Source organism: Podarcis vaucheri (assembly GCF_965113315.1).
Source record: "Podarcis vaucheri genome assembly, chromosome: 2".
Classification (NCBI taxonomy): Eukaryota; Metazoa; Chordata; class Lepidosauria; order Squamata; family Lacertidae; genus Podarcis; species Podarcis vaucheri.
The window spans coordinates 22,780,665-22,789,889 of NC_138760.1; positions in this window are offsets into that span (position 1 = coordinate 22,780,665).

Consider the following 9,225-nt stretch of genomic DNA (forward strand, 5'->3'; position numbering starts at 1 on the left):
GTGAAAGAACTGCAGCCGAAAATCCAAAGGGGGATACATTGACCAAAGGAGATGTGAAATGTTTGTTGCATTTCACGTGCAGATTTGAATTAACCAGCCAATCCTTTTAAGTCAATTTCTAGTGCTGCTATGATCCCAGGAGAAATTATTCAGAGTAAACAGTCCCTTTAACTACTTTACCACCATAATTTATAGACACTTGGAGTGGAAAAGCTTTACAGAAATATTTGTATACACACAGACAGGATGTAACGTCCGTTGAACTTACTGCAACTTATTCTTCTCTAAACATGTTTAAATCCTTCAGAGTCAATGCTACTGTTTATGATCCCATTGCCCCTTGCAGATCCAGGGTGCAACGCAGGTCAGATCCTGCACATGGCATCTAGTTACTTGAGCCACTTGTCAAACACTATTATTAGACTCAAGTAGCTACAAGTTGTGGGACGCGGGTGGCGCTGTGGGTTAAACCACAGAGCCTAGGACTTGCTGATCAGAAGGTTGGCGGTTCAAATCCCTGCGACGGGGTGAGCTCCCGTTGCTCGGTCCCTGCTCCTGCCAACCTATCAGTTCGAAAGCACGTCAAAGTGCAAGTAGATAAATAGGTATTGCTCTGGCGGGAAGGTAAACGGTGTTTCCGTGCACTGCTCTGGTTCGTCACATGACCCGGAAGCTGTACACCGGCTCCCTTGGCCAATAAAGCAAGATGAGTGCCGCAACCTCAGAGTTGGTCACGACTGGACCTAATGGTCAGGGATCGCTTTACCTTTACCTTTAGCTACAAGTTAGTTAGACCAAACTGCCTCCTGGCTGCACTCTTTCATTGAGCGGCCAAGCTTATGGGCTTCCAGGTATTGAGTCCAGTTATGTACAAGCTGGTATACATGTAATGTTTCTTCTATTCTGATGTGATCTAGACAGTTTCCTAGAAGCACAAAATGATGCCGTTGGCAAATTTGCCCCCAGCACATCTGCTCTGAAAGCAGAAAGAAATTTCCTCAGGTGTATTTGATCCTGAGGAGGCAAAGCACATGCTGCTCTTTGCCACCAAGACAGAGCTATTTAAGGATGCTGATCCTCTTAAATCTCCAGCTTACCTCTGCTTTAAAAAAGAAAAGAGCCATTGTCAGTGATTTTGCACATTTCTTCAAGTCAAAGTGCTCTTGAAACTCTACTGCCCAACCAAAAAAACCTTTGCGATGGCGTAATATAACCTCAGAAAGTGGTTTGTCAGTTTTACTTTAGAACACAATTAGAATTCTAGAAATGTGTAACAAATGTTCAAAAAGGAGGGGAAATGGGTTGCTGCAAACCTAAGTACAAGGAAGCAAGTCTTGAAGTCTCTTGCTCTTCAAGGACGATCTTTCATAGGCTGTTGCCAGCAAAGTGAATGAAGCAGGATGATGCCCAAAAACAGATTAGGAAAAGGAAGAAGAAACTGAAATTGATGTTGGCTTCAAATCACATGATACCAGTTCGTAAACCTCACTAGAAATAGAAGTTGAAGGATGGCAAGGAATTAACTAACTTGGTGTTAAACCACAGTAGTAGCAGGAGTGTATGTACTGTATATTCGCTGTCCACAGTCAGGTGCACAGGACTTAAGCACATTGAATTCCTGGTTGGCTTGTGGTCAGTGACTTGAGTCATAACAGTGGAAAGCAGAGTGATTCCGGGCAGTCTGGCTACACTTATTCCAGGAACCCATATTTCTAAGAGGCAGAAAGGCAGGTCTGAGAGCCTCTTATGAGAGCTAAGACAAGAGGTTTCAGGGAAGAAGCTGGAATATGAGAGGCAGAGAGAGAGAGAGAGAGAGAGAGAGAGAGAGAGAGAGAGAGAGAGAGATTTGCAGTCCTGGTGACTCTTTATCTCACTTTTTCATACATCATAACTGACAATTTGGCTGCAGTGCTTTACTGATAGTTACTAAACCTCTGGTATTTCAGATACAAAACAAACTGAGCCTAAAAATTGTAGTTGATCAATTCCTTTGGGCCATTAACAACAGCCTTTAACCACTGATCCATGCATTACATGAACTGTTAGGGAGCCAGGAATTAGTATTCTCCCACTTTGTCTAATGAAGGGGTTTGTGCTACTCAAAAGCTTCAATGACCCTCTGCCAAGAATCATAGAACTGTAGAGTTTGAAGGGACCCAAGGGTCATCTAGTCCAACCAATGGACTATGCAGGAATCTCAGCTAAAGCATCCATGACAGATGGCCGTCCAACCTCTGCTTAAAAATCTCCAAGGAAGGAGAGCCCGTAACCTCCTGAGGGAGTCCATTCCACTGTTGAACAGCTCTTTCTGTCAGGAAGTTTCCCCTGATGTTTAGTCGGAATCTCCTTTCCTGTAACTTGAAGCCATTGGTTTGAGTCCTACTCTCTGGAGCTGGAGAAATTGTGGTGCCCAGAATTGGACACAGTATTCCAGGTGTGGTCTGACCAAGCCAGAATGACCGCTCCACGCTTAAAATGGGGGGCGCCCTTTGCGTGGATGCACGCAGCCCCTAGATCTGGAGCGGCTTCAACAGCATAGGCTTGGTTTGCCTTCCCTCAGGTGGGATACCTGGAGGTCTCCTGCCTACCTCAATCAGTTGTCCAATCCCACCTGGGGGAAGCGTTGCCAAGGAGACCAGGCCAGGTAGGGGAGGGATTACCTGCCCACACAATAGAGGGAGGATCTGACCTGGGAATCCTCACTTGGCTCCAGAGCTTCTCCCACCCTACCCACCCTCAGTTAATGTCTTATTTGCGGGTTAACTTTTCTTCACAGGTTTTGCAGGTTAACTTTTCTTCACAGGTATGTGGGTGCTGCTACGTTAAGGTCGCTGTTAAAGGGCCGGAAAGGAATTTCCCTGCATTGGCAGGTTTCGCCTTTCCCATAGCAAAACGTCACAACTTTGGCGGTATCAGGCCTTGGGCGGAATCCTTTTGTCCATCTTCCTCTTGCGGCGGCGATACCAGGGTTCCCCGTTAAAGGGGTTTCTGAAGGGAGGCTTTGACCGTACGCCGAAAGGTCGTCATTGCTCTCTCCTGCGGTGGCGGTGTAACGGGGGCGGCTATCTCTGCTTGAACATATGTTCTCCAGAGCCGGCCCATCCCCCCCACACACACACTGGATAACCCTGATGCTCCCTAGGTCCCCGGCTGGGGACTGGGGAGGGAGAATGCCCAATGCCTGAGCCAAGGTCTACCCACATTTGAAATTTAATAAAGTTGTGGCCAATTTAATCCCATAGCACATTGTCATGAGTCGTTATTTCACATGACGGGGGGGGGGTCCGCGCGGGATCTGGGGACTCCGCCTGTCCACGCAATAGAGTGGTTCTATGACTTCCCTTGATACTACTGTTGATTCAGCCTAGAATAGCATTAGCTTTTCCTTGCTAATTGGCATGATAGCTGCCATCTTGTATTCTTCAAAGGGTTAAGTTTCAGTGGGCAGCACTTTATAGTAAGAGGAGTGGTTTTCTCACAGAATGTTTTAAAGTAAAAATAAATAAAGGCGATTTTGCACAGGGAAACACACAAGATTGGCAAACAAATGGAACTTACGCTCCACTGCTTTTACAGTAAGGAAGGCAAGTGAATTTCTGGCACAAAGGGAGGAACAGAAAGCCTGTAATGAAAGCCAAATTGTATTTAATTGTCGAGTCTTTTGTTGCACATGAATGGAACTTTAGGCGGGGGAGTCTTGAGAACATGTTCTTTCTGCTAAGGAGCAAAGTTACAAAGTTTATAAAACAACCTGTATTTAGGGCCACCTCACTGCCATCTGCAATTACAGATTGTCCAAAACTTCTGTATAATCCCAAACTCCAGGAGAAAGGATTTCCAGTACCTTTAATATATGACAGATCAAATAGGATAACGAGCTCTACATTTCAGCACCCCCAAGAAGGAAAAAAACAAACGCCCAAAGTTTTGCAATGCTAAAATCCAAGCTCACTTATCAGAGTAGCCCCTTTCATAACATTATTGATGTGAAGAGGGGCATCATACAATTACTGGGAAGTGGACCGTATATTATACTATATTCTGTAAATGGTACACCTTTGCATACATTTACTTCCAACTTCCACATTTGATTCTTGTTGCTTATATTGCTTACAGTTGATGAAGTGCCATTTTAAGTGGCTGGAGGTCAGGGCTCCTAGGGGTTCACAGAGTTAGGAGCTTAAGGCAGGAGTTCTGAGCTTGCAGGACAAGAATCCTGCAGCAACAGAGGGTACAAATGCAACTTACGAGAACCAGGAATGCTGGCTAGTCAACGCTAGTAAAAGCAAGCATGACATGGGTGATACTGGCCAAGTATTTTTCCAGTAGTAGATTGTGGTGGCATGCCAGCCATAGCTGGTAAAAGGCACCGTGGGCTATGCCCACAGATGCTATTTGGAATCCAACCTAGGTTTGGGAGAAATTCCAAATCTGGTTCTTAAGAGGGGAAGGAGTGGAATCCCAGGCATTTCCCCAATCAGCCGGTCTACTGAATCTCCCACCACTGTCTTTCTCTGTCTTGACTGGATTGAACTTAAGTTTATTCAGCACCTCTTGGCTGAAAGCCGTGCCTCCTAATCTTAGATATGTAGGGAAAATTGCCCAGTGCTGCGGGAAATGCCCTTGGCACATAGGGGCACTTCCAGTCCTTACTTTTTCCTTCATGTATTTTGGACTCCTCAATATTGAAACCAGTTTCTGAAGCCAAAATCTGGTGCATCCCTGACTTGCATAGGAAGCCAACTGGAAGGAAAGAGGCAGAAGAGGAGGAGGAGATGTGTCTTGTGGCTCAAACATATGATTGGGACAGAGCAAGAGAGATACAGCTCTCTCTAGACTCAGGGACTGGAGCCACCTATTAGGGTGGACTCTTAAATATTACGAGAGAGAGAGAGAGAGAGAGAGAGAGAGAGAGAGAGAATGAAGCAGTAAGAAAGAAGAGGAAACAGATGGTGGGGGGAGATGTGCATGCTCATTTGTTTGTAGAGATGCAAGTGCAGAAATAATTAGTATAATTTAAATCAAAATATACTTCTCACTATACCAGGGAAGACTGTGACCAGGTGTTCAGTCTGCTTTTTAAAAGGTAAAGGGAGCCCTGACCATTAGGTCCAGTCGTGACCGACTCTGGGGTTGTGGCGCTCACCGTTTACCTTCCCGACAGAGTGGTACCTATTTATCTACTTGCATTTTGATGTGCTTTTGAACTGCTAGGTTGGCAGGAGCAGGGACCGAGCAATGGGAGCTCACCCCATCGCGGGGTTTTGAACCGCTGACCTTCTGATCGGCAAGTCCTAGGCTTTGATAGGAAATTTCAAGAGCCTGTTATCCCTTTTTTAGGGTGTTCTTTTTTTAAAAAAAGAATCTTTAAACCAGATTGGGTATGAACAGATGACACCTTCAAATAAAGAATTGTCCTCGGACAGCCTTCAAATAGAGAACTGCCTTCTATAAAACAGGGCACACGGCCACCCCAGCCACCGGTGTCTGAGAGGAAGAGCACACAAGCCACTTCAAGCAAGTAGGCAGCATCTCCAGAGACATGCTTTTGCCGAGTCAACTGAGAGAGAAGCCAGAGTGAAGCCTAATTTGGTCTTGAAATTTCCCCTTCTCTTCACCGTCCCTCGGATGTTCAAGTGGCAAAATTCCAGTTCCCATGGCAAAGCTGCCAAAGAAGAAAGGTCAGTGAAGGACTCCTGTGAAGGATTTGCTTCTCTGTTTCTTTCGCAACAGCATATAGACATCCTCTCATTAAAAACCCATTGCTCTGAAGCAGGATGCCAAGGGTAGGAAAATCAGGTTTCCTAAGTCTCAGCTGCAGAGTTGCCATATGTCTTCTTTTTCTGGACATGTCCTCTTTCTCAGGGGTATAATTTCTGTCCAGGTGAATTTTTTAAATTTGCCAAAATGTCCGGGTTTTGTTTCTTCCTTCCTGCTGGGCTGCCTCCTTCTCCCTTGTCAATATGATTGGGGTGAGGGGTGAGAGAAAAAGAAGAATTTCTTCTGTGTGGGTTGGGGAGGGGACATGAATGAGCCAAGTTTCTCTTTCATGCCCTCTTATTGGATTTCGAGGTACCTGTTTGTATCATAATCCTATATACCATATTTTTCGCCCTATAGGGTGCACTGGCCCACAGGGCGCACCTAGTTTTTTTTTGGGGGGGGGAATAAAGAAAAAAAATTATTTCCCCCCCAGGCGTGGGGCTGGGGCGGGGGAAGTCTGAGCTTCCCCCGACCCCAGCCCCCAGAACAGGCTGCTATCCGCAAGCCTTGGGAGCCTGGCGGGAACTCCCACCGGGCTCCCAAGGCTTGCGGATAGCTTCCTGAAGCCTGCATTCACCCCATAGGACGCACACACATTTCCCCTTAATTTTTGGAGGGGGAAAGTGCGTCCTATAGGGCGAAAAATACGGTATATATCACAGCTTCTATAGCCTACATGTTGTAGGGGTGTTTAAAATGAGAGTCGCCATAGCAATCCATAGTTAAAAGGAGAAGTTGGCAAATGTGTCCTCTTTTTTGCTCTTCAAACTATGGCAACCCTAGATGGCATGGGTAAATAAGGAGATATGGGTTCTACCATGTTTTATCCAATATCACAAACCTAAGTCCTGCCTACACATGGTTCATCAAAGTCATAAAAGAGTGTACAAATGCAGTAAAAATAAGGCATTCAGAAGGTGATGCTGAAAATGCTCCTCACCTAGGGCACCACTTGGTTCAGGGACTATCCTCAAATGAGCCCACATATTAATTTCCCTATGCCCTCAGCTCAACTGAAGATGGTGTGCATTTCTATTCAAGGAGCAACGAGGGTCTGGTCCATCTCGTACTTCTCCGCTCCAAAACAAAGGTGAGGGAGGTTCTAATCTGAGAGATGTTGTTTGCAGACGACACAGCCTTGACAGCACACTCTGAGGAGGCTCTACAGAGAGTCATCAACCACTTTGTCCAAGTCTGCAAGGAGTTTGGCCTTACCATCAGCCTGATGAAGGCCAAAATCCTGTGTCAGGACGTTGGCAGCCCTTGACACATCAGCACTGGTGATCACATGTTTGAGGTGGTATACAAATTTGGTGGTGAAGGTCCTGTGTGAGTGCCTGGAAGCAGTTGGAGGATGGATGGCAGCTAATGGATTGAGGTTGAATCCTGACAAGACAGAAGTACTGTTTCGGGGGGACAGGGTGGGTTGGTGTGGGAGACTCCCTGGTCCTAAATGGGGCAACTGTGCCCCTGAAGGACCAGGTGCGCAGCCTGGGAGTCATTTTGGACTCACAGCTGTCCATGGAGGCGCAGGTCAATTCTGTGTTCAGGGCAGCTGTCTACCAGCTCCATCTGGTATGCAGGCTGAGACCCTACCTGCCCACAGACTATCTCGCCAGAGTGGTGCATGCTCTAGTTATCTCCCGCTTGGACTACTGCAATGCGCTCTATGTGGGGCTACCTTTGAAGGTGACCCAGAAACTACAACTAATCCACAATGTGGCAGCTAGGCTGGTGACTGGGAGCAGCCGCCGAGACCATATAACACCAGTCTTGAAAGATCTTCATTGGCTCCCAGTACATTTCTGAGCACAATTCAAAGTGTTGGTGCTGACCTCTAAAGCCCTAAATGGCCTTGGCTCAGTATACCTGAAGGAGTGTCTCCACCCCCATCGTTCTGCCCGTACACTGAGGTCCAGCGCTGAGGGCCTTCTGGTAGTTCCCTCACTGCAAGAAGCCAAGTTACAGGAAGCCAGGCAGAGTTCCTTCTCGGTAGTGGCGCCCACCCCGTGGAACGCCCTCCCATCAGATGTCAAAGAAATAAACAATTATATGACATTTAGAAGATATCTAAAGTAGTCTTTAATGATTGGTGTTTTAATGCATTTTTAATCTTTTGTTGGAAATTGCCCAAAGGTGGTTGGGGAAACCCAGCCAGATGGGTGGGGTAGAAATAATAAATTATTATTATTATTACCTGGGCTACAGCATAACCAGCAAGCTCTCCCATCAATGCTGAGCTGGGCAAGTGTACAGTGGTACCTTGGGTTAAGAGCGTTATTCATTCTGGAGGTCCTTTCTTAACCTGAAACTGTTATTAAGCTGAAGCACCACTTTAGCTAATGGGGCCTGCTGCTGTTGCCACACCGCTGGAGCACAATTTCTGTTCTCATCCTGAAGCAAAGTTCTTAACCCAAGGTACTATTTCTAGGTTAGTGGAGTCTGTAACCTGAAGTGTCTGTAACCTGAAGCATCTGTAACCCGAGTTACCACTGTATTAGGAAGGCAGTGATTGCAACGACTTCCCTCTCCCAAAGGCTATGCTAAGGACCAATACCAAGATGAAGGTCTACCAGCTGACATGTTGAACATGCTGCTTTCTGGAAGTGAGTTGTGGACAACTCACACCTGCCAGCAGCGACGACACAATGCATTTCATATGCGCTGTGGCAGAAAGATTTTGGGTGCTACATGGCAGGATAGAGTCTCAAAGAAAGATGTGCTCCCCCAATCTCACAATCATAGCATGTTCTCACTTCTGTCTCAGCAACGTCTAAGCTGGCTTGGTCATGTACACAGAATGGAAGATGGCAGCATCCCCAAGGACATTGCCCTATGGTGAGCTGGCTTCAGGCACCAGGCCTGCTGGCAGACCAACTCTGCACTACAAAGATGTCCTCAAATGAGAGATGCAGGCTGGTAACATTAACCCTGCTGAGTGGGACTCATTTGCAGGGAACTTCTCTAAGAATCCCTTCCAACCTAAATCCAAGAGGCTTAACAACTTTTCACAACTTAATACTTAGCTCTGTTAGTTATAATTCGGGTCATATGTATGCTTGGGATGCGGGTGGCGCTGTGGGTTAAACCAGTGTTTCCCAACCCGTGTTCCGCGGCACACTAGTGTGCCGTGGAACGTTGCCTTGTGTTCCGTGGGAGGGAGGCGGGCGAGTCGGGCGGTGAGAGGCGGGGCAGCGGCGGCGAGCACACGCGGGGCGGCGAGCGAGCGAGCTCCCACATCCCATCGCCGCTCGCTACTGGGCCTGCACTTCCAGGCCTGCCCCAGGAGGTGGGGTTGCGGGCATCACGCCCTTCCCCACGTGAGCGGGGAATCCCATCCGCCCCCACGTGAGCGGGAAATCCCATCTCAGCCGCCGCGAGAGCTGGGGAATCCCATCCGGCCACGCCTCCTGGCCAGCCAATCGGCTGGCTGGAGGGGGCGTGGCTTGCCCTATTTAGGGC